The sequence below is a fragment of the Aethina tumida genome, chromosome 2 (genome assembly GCF_024364675.1).
Source record: "Aethina tumida isolate Nest 87 chromosome 2, icAetTumi1.1, whole genome shotgun sequence".
NCBI classification, from domain to species: Eukaryota; Metazoa; Arthropoda; class Insecta; order Coleoptera; family Nitidulidae; genus Aethina; species Aethina tumida.
In genome coordinates, this window is record NC_065436.1 from 6,754,807 (window position 1) to 6,770,694 (window position 15,888).

Below are 15,888 nucleotides of genomic sequence, written 5' to 3' on the forward strand. Positions count from 1 at the left end.
GTACGGGATATGAAAATAAGAAGACGTTGCAGGACTGTACAATATATCAGTTAAGTGAAATTACTGCAGTTTTAAACAAGAATTAATTATTATCTTTCAAAGGTAAACTTTACGTATAGTATTTTAGTATTTGTCACAAAAAATAAATTTGTAGCTTAAGTCATTAAGTATTTACAACCTCCTGAAAAAATCTACGGAAATTTCAGTATATGCACTGAAATTTTATTCTTAAGATGATTATTTGATTTAATTTTTTCTGTTTAATATAAAATTTCAACAACGTACGATATATGAAAATCAGGAGGAGTTGCAGGACTGGACAATATATTAATTAAGTGCAATTACTTCAGTTCTAAATAAGGATTAATTAACTTGTTTCAAAAGTAAAATCTACGTACATTTTTTATGTCCTGATAAATTCTACGGAAATTTCAGTATATGCACTGAAATTTTGTTCTTAAGATGATTATTTGATTTAATTTTTTTCTATTTAATACAAAATTTCAACAACGTACGATATATGAAAATCAGGAGGAGTTGCAGGACTGGACAATATATTAATTAAGTACAATTACTTCAGTTCTAAATAAGGATTAATTAACTTTTTTCAAAAGTAAAATCTACGTACATTTTTTATGCCTTTGTCCCAAAAAACAAATATGTGGCTTAAGTCATTAACTATTTACAAACTCCTGAATAATTCCACGAAAATTTCAATATATGCACTGAAATTTTGTTCTTAAGATGATTATTTGACCTATTTTTTTCTGTTTAACATAAAATTTCAACAACGTACGAGATATGAAAATAAGAAGACGTTGCAGGACTGTACAATATATCAGTTAAGTGAAATTACTGCAGTTTTAAACAAGAATTAATTATTATCTTTCAAAGGTAAACTTTACGTATAGTATTTTAGTATTTGTCACAAAAAATAAATTTGTAGCTTAAGTCATTAAGTATTTACAACCTCCTGAAAAAATCTACGGAAATTTCAGTATATGCACTGAAATTTTATTCTTAAGATGATTATTTGATTTAATTTTTTCTGTTTAATATCAAATTTCAACAACGTACGATATATGAAAATCAGGAGGAGTTGCAGGACTGGACAATATATTAATTAAGTGCAATTACTTCAGTTCTAAATAAGGATTAATTAACTTGTTTCAAAAGTAAAATCTACGTACATTTTTTATGTCCTGATAAATTCTACGGAAATTTCAGTATATGCACTGAAATTTTGTTCTTAAGATGATTATTTGATTTAATTTTTTCTGTTTAATACAAAATTTCAACAACGTACGATATATGAAAATCAGGAGAAGTTGCAGGACTGGACAATATATTAATTAAGTACAATTACTTCAGTTCTAAATAAGGATTAATTAACTTTTTTCAAAAGTAAAATCTACGAACATTTTTTATGCCTTTGTCCCAAAAAACAAATATGTGGCTTAAGTCATTAAGTATTTACAACCTCCTGAATAATTCTACGAAAATTTCAATATATGCACTGAAATTTTGTTCTTAAGATGATTATTTGACCTATTTTTTTCTGTTTAACATAAAATTTCAACAACGTACGAGATATGAAAATAAGAAGACGTTGCAGGACTGTACAATATATCAGTTAAGTGAAATTACTGCAGTTTTAAACAAGAATTAATTATTATCTTTCAAAGGTAAACTTTACGTATAGTTTTTATGTCTTTGTCCCAAAAAACCTCCTGAAAAAATCTATGGAAATTTCAGTATATGCACTGAAATTTTGTTCTTAAGAATTTTTTCTGTTTAATATAAAATTTCATCAACTTACGATATATGAAAATCAGAAGGAGTTGCAGGACTAGACAATATATTAATTAAGTGCAATTACTTCAGTACCAAATAAGAATTAATTATCATGTTTCAATGATAAAGTGTACGTACATTTTATATGTCTTTGTCCCAAAAAACAAATGTGTGGCTTAAGTCATTAAGTATTTACAACCTCCTGAAAATATCTACGGAAATTTCAGAATATGCACTGAAATTTTGTTCTTAAGATGATTATTTGACCTATTTTTTTCTGTTTAACATAAAATTTCAACAACGTACGGGATATGAAAATAAGAAGACGTTGCAGGACTGTACAATATATCAGTTAAGTGAAATTACTGCAGTTTTAAACAAGAATTAATTATTATCTTTCAAAGGTAAACTTTACGTATAGTATTTTAGTATTTGTCACAAAAAATAAATTTGTAGCTTAAGTCATTAAGTATTTACAACCTCCTGAAAAAATCTACGGAAATTTCAGTATATGCACTGAAATTTTATTCTTAAGATGATTATTTGATTTAATTTTTTCTGTTTAATATAAAATTTCAACAACGTACGATATATGAAAATCAGGAGGAGTTGCAGGACTGGACAATATATTAATTAAGTGCAATTACTTCAGTTCTAAATAAGGATTAATTAACTTGTTTCAAAAGTAAAATCTACGTACATTTTTTATGCCTTTGTCCCAAAAAACAAATATGTGGCTTAAGTCATTAACTATTTACAAACTCCTGAATAATTCCACGAAAATTTCAATATATGCACTGAAATTTTGTTCTTAAGATGATTATTTGACCTATTTTTTTCTGTTTAACATAAAATTTCAACAACGTACGAGATATGAAAATAAGAAGACGTTGCAGGACTGTACAATATATCAGTTAAGTGAAATTACTGCAGTTTTAAACAAGAATTAATTATTATCTTTCAAAGGTAAACTTTACGTATAGTTTTTATGTCTTTGTCCCAAAAAACCTCCTGAAAAAATCTATGGAAATTTCAGTATATGCACTGAAATTTTGTTCTTAAGAATTTTTTCTGTTTAATATAAAATTTCAACAACTTACGATATATGAAAATCAGAAGGAGTTGCAGGACAGGACAATATATTAATTAAGTGCAATTACTTCAGTTCTAAATAAGGATTAATTAAACTTGTTTCAAAAGTAAAATCTACGTACATTTTTTATGTCTTTGTCCCAAAAAACATGGCTTAAGTCATTAAGTATTTACAACCTCCTGAAAATTTCTACGAAAATTTCAGTATATGCAGTGAAATTTTGTATTTTATATGATTATTTGACTTAATTATTCTATTTAATATAAATGGATGTGTTACTAGATACTAAATAAAGGAAGGCTAAATGTACATAGGGTTGTTTTATTTTATAGTTGCTCTACTTTTGATCCTTGAATTGTTTTCAAATATTAATAAATACCTAAACTAAACTAAACCCTAATTAATATAAACAATTATATTGCCGTATTGTGGTCACTAAACAATAATGTGGGTATTTAAAAGTATACTTTTATCAATGCAAATAAAATTTCTAAAGTTGCTCTTCATATAAATAATAGTTTGTTAGTAATTTTGAACAAATCAAATAAGCTCGTTGTTGGTTTTAAATAAAAAAATTAAATCTAAAATGAATAACTAAATAAGTACATAAATATCAATTTATTTAAACTTGTCTATTTTTATTTGTGTTATTAATTAATTTGTATTGGTGATTTAATGGTTACATTTTTGTTAAATTTGAGTGGATGTCTAAATATTTTAATTATTAGTAATTTCGTCATGTCCAAAAGCTTTTAGTTTGTCATGAATATAATAGTTTTAATCTGTATTTTTTTATTGGCAAGCGTAAAAGTTTTTAAATAAATTATAATATACAGAAAAATGGACGGTATACTAAAACAAAATGTGAAATAAATACAAAAATATTATTATATAGAGATACGGTTACATTACTACTAAAATACATTTCATGAAAATAGAATAAAAGTTAATCCGGCTACATACGGAAAAGTACAGTAAATATAATTCAATGTTTTAAAACATAAATTTTTACTTTGAACAACAGGAGCACAGATTAAACGTATAAAATAATAAATTATACTTTAAAATAAGCCAAATTCACCTGATTTTAAAATGCCAAAAAGTAAATAAATGTAAATTTACACTAGATAAATCAGTTTGTTGATATTATTAATTAAATTATTTTATCTTAAGCATCATAAGAGGGACCAGAAAGTAATGTTTCTGCGTTGCTGCACTTGATTGTCATTTGTCAGCTCACTGCGACTTGTTCACTTCTAAATAATTCAATATTAAACTTATTTTACCATTTGGGGTAAAATAGCCATCCAAATACCAGAAGAGCACTGTATACTTTTCGAGTTTCGGGGGGGTAGTAACCCAACAGCTGTGACCAAAAACATTTGAAAATTTGGATGATGTCTAAAATACCATCTCAAGATATTTTACTCAAAAAATCCGTGTTCTATGTTAATTTTGTTATATTTAGAAATTAAATTATTTCAATTCCAGTTGACCTAGAACATTCATACAATTAAATCATAAATTTAATCATTTAAATAAATAAACATAAGTACATAATCACACACTGCACTCGATAAAGACGTACGTCAATCACGTGGATTTCGTTGCGTACCACAATTTAAAATAAACTGCGGCCGCAGTAAGTTAAAATTTCGCATCACGAACTAAATTAATCTTTAAGCGGGCATAATAGCATCCGGGCTGTGGCAAGGGCTTTTGAAAGTGGATGAAGCCATGCCGGATATTCAACGGCAGAATCGTTCTGTAGCAGCGATCACAAACGTCGAGAGGACTGTGCCTCATATTAAGTTCTACTCCTTTTTTGGGATTAGTGACTCAGAGAAAACCGGAAACTTATAGTTTAGAATTTTATTGCTTAGTCCTTTTTTCGTCTGTCACTACATCTTATTATTATAATTGTCGTCCTCGAGGGGTTGCACCTTTGTTATTTATGTCGTTTTCAATTTTGAGTTACACAGTTACTTATTAGTTATTCAGCTGTCATTAATTTCGACTGCGCTTCTTGGATTATGTCTTTGTGATCATCATAAAACCAGAAACTTATAGTTTAGTCTTAGGGTGGCAAAAACACGTTGCATCTTTGTTATTTATGTGTTTTTCAATTTTCAATTACATAGTTAATCATTAGTTATTCAATTGTCATTAATTTCGACTATTCTTGTTGAATTGTGTCTTTGTGATCATCAAAAAATCAGAAGCTAATATAATGAAATCCCAGGAAACAAGATGGAAGAATTGCTGGACACGACAAGCTATAGAAAACTGGCTTCCAACACAGAGAAAGCTAAGAAACACCAACCTCCTATTAAAGAAATCATCTATACCAGCGGATATACCACTTCGACCCATCTTTAGTACTTCTGGATCACCAACATATAATTTAGCTAAGTACCTTTCCAGATTGGTACAACCTCATGTTGGAAACATGTCAACCTTTATCAAAGGTTCTATTTATTTTGTTGAGATATTGAAAGGATTACATCTTGATGTAGAAGATAGACAGGTCAATTTCGACGTAGTTCACTTTTCACTAAAGTTCCTGTCAATGATTCCTTAAACATGATATCAGAAATCTTCCCTCCAGATATAGTGGATCTTTTCCGTACGTGCCGTACTGAAACCTATTTCGTTTGGAAGAACAAATTCTACGAACAGACTGAAGGATTAGCAATGGGCAGTCCTCTTAGTCAAGTGACTGCCAATTTCTTTATGGAAAAGTTTGAACAAAAAGCGACTGAGACTTCCAAACACAAACCTTCGGTTTAGTATCGTTACGTGGATGATATTTTCGTAATATGGAAACATGGACAAAAAAACTAGATCAGTTTATAAAACACCTAAACTCTCAACATAAGAATATCAAATTCACAATGGAATTGGAGAAGAAGAACCAAATACCTTTTTTGGATGTCTTAGTAAAAAGAGTGGATGAACATTTAGACCATACAGTATACCAAAAACCTTCACACACCATTTGGTATCTACTAGACTGTTTCAAAAAAATCGCCAAATTTTTTTTTTTTTCTTATTTATATCGAAAATCTTGTTGGAAATGGTAAAAAAAATATTGTGAAAGTTACAGCTCTTAATATTAATATTAAGAGGTACCGCATCGTAAATTTTAATTTCCTGTTTCAATAACACGGGAACGGTGTTCTCTTAGATTTTGAAATTTTTTAATTCCCGTTAGAGATAATATTTCAAAATGATCAAAACAGATTTTTATAGAAAATTTAATGCTCTACAAAAAATGTCTCTTACTGTTTTTTGATATATTCATTTTTTCAAAAGTTATTTAACATTAAAGTTGGATTGTTTTAAAAATTTGACATTTTTCTCATTTTCTGACGCAACCATCAACTTTATGGGAAAATTTTATATGACATTTTTTGTAGAGAATTCAATTTCCTATAATTTATCTCTGAAAAAGTTTTTGATATTTTTTACAGATCATAAGTTACCTGCTAAAAACTAAAAATTTTATTAAATAAATGTTATTTTACTGCTTAAAATTAAGCATTTTATTTAAATAAATAGATTTTTACTAAAAAAAATGATGGTTTATTATAATCAAAGTAGTAGATATCATTACACTAACAGACTTTTACTACAATTTGACAATTTTTTTCTGTATTCACTTATAACTAGCAATAAGTATTGTAAATGCTCTTCATTTTTCGTGAAACACTTATTGCTAGTTATAAGTGAATACAGAAAAAAATTGCCAAATTGTAGTAAAAGTCTGTTAGTGTAACGATATATATTACTTTGATTATAATAAACAATCAATTTTTTTAGTAGAAATATATTTATTTAAATAAAATGCTTAATTTTAAACAATTGAATAATATTTATTTAATAAAATTTTTAGTTTTCTGCAGATAACTTATGATCTGTAAAAAATATCAAAAACTTTTTCGGAGATAAATTATAGGAAATTGAATTCTTTATAAAAAATGTCATTTAAAATTTTCCCATAAAGTTGATGGTTGCGTCAGAAAATGAGAAAAATGTCAAAATTTTAAATTAATCCAACTTTAATGTTAAATAACTTTTGAAAAAATGAATATATCAAAAAACTGTAAGAGACATTTTTTGTAGAGCGTTAAATTTTCTATAAAAATCTATTTAGAACATTTTGAAATATTATCTCTAACGAGAGTTAAAAAATTTCAAAATCCAAGAGAACACCGTTCCCGTGTTATTTAAACGGGAAATGAAAATTTACGATGCGGCATCTCTTAATATTAATATTAAGAGCTGTAACTTTCATAATATTTTTTTTACCATTTCAAACAAGATTTTCGATATAAATAAGAAAAAAAAATTTGTCGATTTTAGTATCTAACCATCATCCTAGTCAAAAACAAGGGGTGATCAAAACACTAACCGAAAGAGCCAAAAGGATATGTGCCACACACCATCTCGCTGAAGAACAAGAACACTTGGAAAAAACACTTCAGGCCAATGGATACAAACACTCAGAAATAAGACGTACAATGAGACCTCATACTAATAATTAAAATCCACCTAGTGAGCTCACGATTGGTAAAGCTTTTCTCCCATATATATGTAAAGTTACCGATAGAATTGGAAAAATCTTATTAAACCATAACATCCATACTGTTTTTATACCAACAAGAAAGATTCAACCGAGTGTCAGATCTGCCAAAGATAGGAGAGACCATCAAACAGCTTCTGGGATATATCGCATATTTTGTTCTTGAGGAAAAGTATACATAGGTACCACAAAACGTTCAATAAGTACTAGGATTAAAAAACACAAACGAAACTGCAAACTAGGACAATCAGACAAGTCTGCTGAAGCTGAACATGCACTGTTAGAAGGAGATCAGAAGATAAAATACCAAGATACACAATTACTTGCCTCGAAAACTGGATATCCCAACAGAATGATTAAGGGAAGCAATTGAAATCCATAAACACGGAAACAACTTCAACAGAAAAGAAGAAGCATTGAAGCTTGATAAAATATGTACACCAATGCTCAAAAACACTAAAATCACTAAGCAAATAAGAACGGCCAACGAACAGAACCAATTTTGTAGAAGATCAGTTGTCTGAGTTGTCTATTAGTTGTCAATCGGATGTGAAAGTGACACGAACCAAATCAGACCTCTGAAGATGCCATCCACACAATTCCAACAAACGTCGACCTATAAACCTGAACAACTATACATATGATAGTTTTGGATGTTATTATTCATGTCACTACACCTTATTAATTGTCCTTGTTGAAGCGACACAACAACAGGTTGCACCTTTATTATTTATGTCTTTTTCAGTTTTGAATTACACAGTTAATCACTAATTATTCAATGGTCATTAATTTCAACTTGGTTTTTTGAATTGTCTAAGTGACAAAGAAAACCAGAAACTGCTAGTTGTGAATTTTATTACATTTTTTTTACATGGTACTACATCTTATTAATTGTCCTTGTCGAAGTGAAAAAAACAGCAGGTTATACCTTTCTTATTCATGCCGTTTTTTAATTTAGAACTACAAAGTTAATCACTGAATATAAAATTATTAGTTACTACTTATGTTAATTCAGCGATTACAATTTACAATTTATAGTAATTAAATTTTTTTTAAGCAATTATTAATAATATTTGACGATTTATCACAATGACATTCCTTATTACATCATTAGAATCCAGACGGAGTGAATTAACATAAAAAGATTAATACTCCATGATGCCATACATCCGACAAGAATTCGTTTTTGTGTTCAGACCCAACATTCCAATGGTATCAATTCATGCGAACAGTTCGCAATTAGAAATCCTATCCCCAATGGAAAATCTCTATTTATGTATTGAGGCTCTCGGCTGCCTATAATTACCGATGTTCCAATATTGCATGCATTTTAATTCGTGGCGCTTGAAAGGCTGTTTACGTGCGGGGCACGGTCACGAAAAACAGAACTGATCCGCGCTAATTTATAAGAGTGACGTGGGACCCCCGACCGTGCAATCGTCGCTGAATGCGGATGGTACACGAGAAAACGGTTTAAAGTGGAAATACCTTTCAATCATCTGTTCGATGATGTTGGACGACGCCACGTCTCTGCACGTTGGTGCTCTAGAGGCTGGGGACGAGGAGCTTTTAGATACTGAATAGGATTCTCCGGCAAAAACTCATTTACAGTGGCGGAAAAAAGTATGGAATATTGCTGTAAATGTTACTTAATGTTTTCCTAATCTATAGTTGTTTATTGGTTGACTTTTGTTGGAATTATTTCGCTGCCACGAGTGGCTAACATCTTCAAAGGTCTGATTTGGTCGTGTCACTTTGACATCTGATTGACAACTAAATGACAACTTAGACAACTGCTGTTCTAGAAATTTCGTTCTGTTCGTTGGCCGTTCTTATCTGCTTAGCGATTTTGGTGTTTTTGAGCACTGGTGTCCATATTTTATCAAGCTTCAATGCTTTTTTTCTGTTGAAGTTGTTTTCATGTGTATGGATTTCAATTGCTTTCCTAATCATTCTCTTGTGATATCCAGTTATCGAAGCAAGCAATTGTGTATCTTGGAATATTATCTTGTGATTTCTGTGCATGTTCAACTATAACAGACTTGTCTGATTGTCCTAGTTTACACTTTCGTTTGTGTTATAGAGTTAATTGACATGTTAAACAAAATAGTCAAATAAAAGTGTCAAAACTTGAAAATAGAGTGACTTCAGAGCTTCTGCAACTTACATTGAAGAGGCTACAAATTGTATGTGACTAGTAATGATGATAAAATAGATGAGTGTCAAATAAATTTTGAAAATTATTTACTATTTGATTTTAAAAATTGATTTTAATATAATAATACTGAAATACACAAATCATGATTATTTTCCAGTACTATTTATTGATATTATATATTTATTTGACAAGTTAGACAAAACAGTCAAATAAAAGTGTCAAAAGCTGAAAATAGAGTGATTTCAGTGATTGTGCAACTTACATTGAAGAAACTACAGATTGTAGGTGACTAGTAATGATGAAAAAATAGAATAAACTTTGAAAATTATTTACTATTTGATTTTTAAAATTGATTTTAACATAATAATGTTGAAATACATAAATCTTGATGGTTTTTCAGTACTGTTTATTGGTACTCTGTAATTAATTGACAAACTAGACAAAACAGTCAAATAAAATGTTCATCCACTCTTTTTACTAAGACATCCAAAAAAGGTTCTCCTTCTCCAATTCCATTATGAATTTGATATTATGTTAGGAGTTTAGGTGTTTTAGAAATGGATCTAGTTTTTCTTGTCCATCTTTCCATACCACGAAAGTATTATCCACATAATTAATTGTTAAGAGTTAATTGACAAGTTAAACAAAATAGTCAAATAAAAGTGTCAAAACTTGAAAATAGAGTGACTTCAGAGCTTTTGCAACTTACATTGAAGAGGTTACAAATTGTAGGTGACTAGTAATGATAATAAAATAGAACAGTGTCAAATAAACATTGAAAATTATTTACTATTTGATTTTAAAAATTGATTTTAATATAATAATACTGAAATACATACATCATGATTATTTTTCAGTACTGTTTATTGCTATTATATATTTATTTGACAAGTTAGACAAAACAGTCAAATAAAAGTGTCAAAACCTGAAAATAGAGTGATTTCAGTGATTGTGTAACTTACATTGAAGAAGCTACAGATTGTATGTGACTAGTAATGATGAAAACATAGAATAAACTTTTAAAATTATTTACTATTTAATTTTTAAAATTGATTTTAACATAATAATGTTGAAATACATAAATCTTGATGGTTTTTCAGTACTGTTCATTGGTACTTTATAATTAATTGACAAATTAGACAAAACAGTCAAATAAAATGTTCACCCACTCTTTTTACTAAGTCATCCAAAAAAGGTTCTCTTTCTCCAATTCCATTGTGAATTAGATATTATGTTGAGAGTTTAGGTATTTTAGAAACTGATCTAGTTTTTCTTGTCCATCTTTCCATATCATGAAAGTATCATCCACATAATACTGAAATACACAAATCATGATTGATTTTCGATACTGTTTATTGGTATTATAGAGTTAATAACAAGTTAAACAAAGTAGTCAAATGAAATTGTCAAAACCTAAAAATAGAGTGATTTCAGAGCTTCTGTAACTTACATTGGAGAGGCTATAAGTTGTAGGTGACTAGTAATGCTGAAAAAATAAGAGAGTGTCAAATAAACTTTGAAAATTATTTGCTATTTGATTTTTAATATTGATTTTAACATAATAATACTGAAATACACAAATCATGATGGTTTTTCGGTACTGTTTATTTGTATTATATAGTTAATTGACAAATTAACCAAAACAGTCAGATAAAAGTGACAAAACCTGAAAATAGAGTAATTTTAGAGTTTCAGATGTCAAGTTATTAATTCATGTTTCACTCGTGGTTATGAATTAATACGAAACTTATACTTCATTATTGTAAAACATTGCCATACACACTCCTTTGGACCATTCTCACGACGCACTTTTGAACTATTATGGGAAAACATGACTCCCATCTGGCGCACATCTTCCTGATATCCAATTTTTGGTCAATATGCGATACACAGCAATTTATTTAAATGTCTACTACATCTGCAACTTTCCCTCTTTCAGTTGACATTGAATCATTTTTTAAAAACTTGTATAAAACAACGTATTTTTAATAACTGATAAAAATAATATTTGATGTCATAATCCCCCGAGCTAAACTGTTTTAATTAGCACTCAAATTGAATGATGGATTACACCGGTTTCCCGAATGTTGTGCTGGAGTGTAAACATGTTTTTTAACACGTAATTTATCAAATTAAAAACTATTCTAAGAATTGATAAAGTAAAATTGATTTTAAAATAACCACCACGTTATAATTAAAGAGCTCCTCCCGTGCGGCGTCTAAACAATCGAACAGATTGCCAACACAAGAAATTAAACAGTAAACACATCACAGGCACGCGTGGCTTGCCAGAATCTCAGGAATTTCATTAAGATCCGTTTTTACTCGCAGTCCACGCTATTAATCTATCTATTATGGGCTATCTGTCGGTACGGGATTGGGGACTTCCTACGTGCCATTCAGGTCCATCCGTGTGCCGCCACCCTTATAGAAAGTCATCCCTGGTCGAATTTAATAGGATATACGATAGATAAGGGCGTTTGAAAGGTTCAGGAACTAAATACTTTGTTCGAAATGGGGGATTGTAATGGACTGTTGATTTTAAGGCCATATTTGAAATCGAATAAAAAACGTGTGAGTGTGTGTGTCTGTGTAATTTCCGGAGTACATGAGCAGAATTTTTAAATTGGTCCCCATTAAATCAGAGGATTATTTACTTTAGCTTAAATTATAGTCCTAAGCATTAGTTTATTACTACTAAACTAGTCACAATGAAATGGTAACGTGGAAGGAAGAAATAAAACTGAAAGACCAAGAAAAACCACACCAAGGTTTTAGGATAAACAAATTTTATCCTACTCCAAAAAAGATGCTTTCCTGAGGAAAATAAAAGGTCTAGTTGAGACAACTTGGAATTAACGTTTCTTCATGGACTGTAAGAGATAGATTACTACAAAGGGGTCTTCATGCGAGAAGGTCACCCAAAAACCACTACTATCAGAGAAGAATGGACGAGCCAGAGTTGAGTTTACCAGGTTCCTTTGACACTGCACTTTAAATGATTAGAAACGAACGATCTGGAGTGATGAAATCAAGTTTAATCTGGTTATCAGTGTTGGGAATTTATATGTAAGGCGACCTATTTATGAAAGGTTTAACCCAAAGTTTACCATACTCACTGTTAAACACAGCGATATGTTGATAATGGTATGGGGTTGCTTTTCAGGATTTGGAATGGGTCCTCTCCTTTGAATAGAGGGAATCATGGATCGTTTTACGTATAAAGAAATATTGGGGAACAACATGATACCGTACTCAGATAAAAAGGCCTCTAAAACATTATTTTCAACAAGAACCTGAAGCACACTTCAAAATATTTGAAGCAGTGGCTTTTAAGGGAAAAAATTAATGTTACGAACTAACAATTATTAAAAATTTATTCGATTGAATTGAATGTAAGAAAGCGACATTACTTCCCGGTCCCGGTTATTTACTTTAGTTCAAATTATAGTCCTAAGCATTAGTTTATTACTACTAAACTAGTCACAATGAAATGGTAATGTGGAAGGAAGAAATAAAACTGAAAGACCAAGAAAAACCACCACCAAGGTTTTAGGATAAACAAATTTTATCATACTCCAAAAAAGATGTTTTCCTGAGCAAAATAAATGGTCTAGTTGTGACATCTTGGAATTAACGTTTCTCCATAAACTGTAGGAGATGGATTACTACAAAGGAGTCTTCATGCGAGAAGGGCACCCAAAAAACCATCACTATCAGAGAAGAATGGACGAGTCAGAGTTGAGTTTATCAGGTCCCTTTGACACTGCACTTTAAATGATTAGAAACGACCGATCTGGGGTGATGAAATCAAGTTTAATCTGGTTATCAGTGTTGGGATTTTATATGTAAGGCGACCTATTTATGAAAGGTTTAACCCAAAGTTTACCATACTCACTGTTAAACACAGCGATACGTTGATAATGGTATGGGGTTGCTTTTCAGGATTTGGAATGGGTCCTCTCCTTTGAATAGAGGGAATCATGGATCGTTTTACGTATAAAGAAATATTGAGGAACAACATGATACCGTACTCAGATAAAAAAGCTTCTAAATCATTATTTCCAACAAGAACCTGAAGCACTCTTCAAAATATTTGAAGCAGTGGCTTTTAAGGGAAAAAATTAATGTTATGAACTGACGACAATTATTAAAAATTTATTCGATTGAATAGAATGTAAGAAAGCGACATTACTTCCCGGTCCCGGTTATTTACTTTAGTTCAAATTATAGTCCTAAGCATTAGTTTATTGCTACTAAACTAGTCACAATGAAATGGTAATGTGGAAGGAAGAAATAAAACTGAAAGACCAAGAAAAACCACCACCAAGGTTTTAGGATAAACAAATTTTATCCTACTTCAAAAAAGATGTTTTCCTGAGCAAAATAAATGGTCTAGTTGAGACAATTTGGAATTAACGTTTCTCCATAAACTGTAAGAGATGGATTACTACAAAGGAGTCTTCATGCGAGAAGGGCACCTAAAAAACCATCACTATCAGAGAAGAATGGACGAGTCAGAGTTGAGTTTATCAGGTCCCTTTGACACTGCACTTTAAATGATTAGAAACGAACGATCTGGAGTGATGAAATCAAGTTTAATCTGGTTATCAGTGTTGGGAATTTATATGTAAGGCGACCTATTTATGAAAGGTTTAACCCAAAGTTTACCATACTCACTGTTAAACACAGCGATACGTTGATAATGGTATGGGGTTGCTTTTCAGGATTTGGAATGGGTCCTCTCCTTTGAATAGAGGGAATCATGGATCGTTTTACGTATAAAGAAATATTGAGGAACAACATGATACCGTACTCAGATAAAAAAGCTTCTAAATCATTATTTCCAACAAGAACCTGAAGCACTCTTCAAAATATTTGAAGCAGTGGCTTTTAAGGGAAAAAATTAATGTTATGAACTGACAATTATTAAAAATTTATTCGATTGAATAGAATGTAAGAAAGCGACATTACTTCCCGGTCCCGGTTATTTACTTTAGTTCAAATTATAGTCCTAAGCATTAGTTTATTACTACTAAACTAGTCACAATGAAATGGTAATGTGGAAGGAAGAAATAAAACTGAAAGACCAAAAAAAACCACCACCAAGGTTTTAGGATAAACAAATTTTATCCTACTTCAAAAAAGATGTTTTCCTGAGCAAAATAAATGGTCTAGTTGAGACAATTTGGAATTAACGTTTCTCCATAAACTGTAAGAGATGGATTACTACAAAGGAGTCTTCATGCGAGAAGGGCACCTAAAAAACCATCACTATCAGAGAAGAATGGACGAGTCAGAGTTGAGTTTATCAGGTCCCTTTGACACTGCACTTTAAATGATTAGAAACGAACGATCTGGAGTGATGAAATCAAGTTTAATCTGGTTATCAGTGTTGGGAATTTATATGTAAGGCGACCTATTTATGAAAGGTTTAACCCAAAGTTTACCATACTCACTGTTAAACACAGTGATACGTTGATAATGGTATGGGGTTGCTTTTCAGGATTTGGAATGGGTCCTCTCCTTTGAATAGAGGGAATCATGGATCGTTTTACGTATAAAGAAATATTGAGGAACAACATGATACCGTACTCAGATAAAAAAGCTTCTAAATCATTATTTCCAACAAGAACCTGAAGCACTCTTCAAAATATTTGAAGCAGTGGCTTTTAAGGGAAAAAATTAATGTTATGAACTGACAATTATTAAAAATTTATTCGATTGAATAGAATGTAAGAAAGCGACATTACTTCCCGGTCCCCCCATACTTAATTACCCACCTGTAAAAAACACATTATTGATTGATCGTGCTGCCAAGAAGGATAAATTATTTCTTGAGATGTTATCATCGTGCGGCCTCAGCTCAATCATCGCTGTCAAAGGTTGTTCCACACACAAACCACACACATTTTATTTTCTCCAGCTACCTTGATTGCTTCTCATAGATGATACAAAATATCCTGTCATGAGCTCCTCGATAAAAATGAGTGACATTAATTCTGCAAGGGACGTCGCCGTATAATAATACGTTATTCAGGAAATTTAGCAAGTCTGAAACAATTTCAGCAAGCCATTATTCAAGGGAGATTTAACTATACAAAATACAAATAATGAAAACTAAGGCTGTTTTGCAATGACTAATTAAAACGTGTCTGTCAGATTATGCAAGTTTGTTGAAATTCTATATGGGGGGTGCTGAGCTGTCGCCCTAAACGCAGACGTAGGCTGACACAGCGGCTGAAGGGAAATCCTTGA

General features: G+C 30.6%; 1 protein-coding gene and 1 long non-coding RNA gene across 2 annotated transcripts in view; one reads left to right on the top strand and one right to left on the bottom strand.

Annotated features, from left to right (window-relative positions):
• LOC109605141 (cysteine-rich motor neuron 1 protein) overlaps nucleotides 1-15,888 on the top strand; it is a 330,447-nt gene that overhangs the window by 105,199 nt on the left and 209,360 nt on the right. The gene's annotated exons all lie outside the window — the stretch shown is intronic.
• On the bottom strand, nucleotides 10,720-11,200 carry LOC126264726 (uncharacterized). The gene is made up of 2 exons (XR_007547388.1): nucleotides 11,081-11,200; nucleotides 10,720-10,945 (listed from the first exon to the last, which is right to left on the bottom strand). It is a non-coding gene; the product is annotated as an uncharacterized LOC126264726 (long non-coding RNA).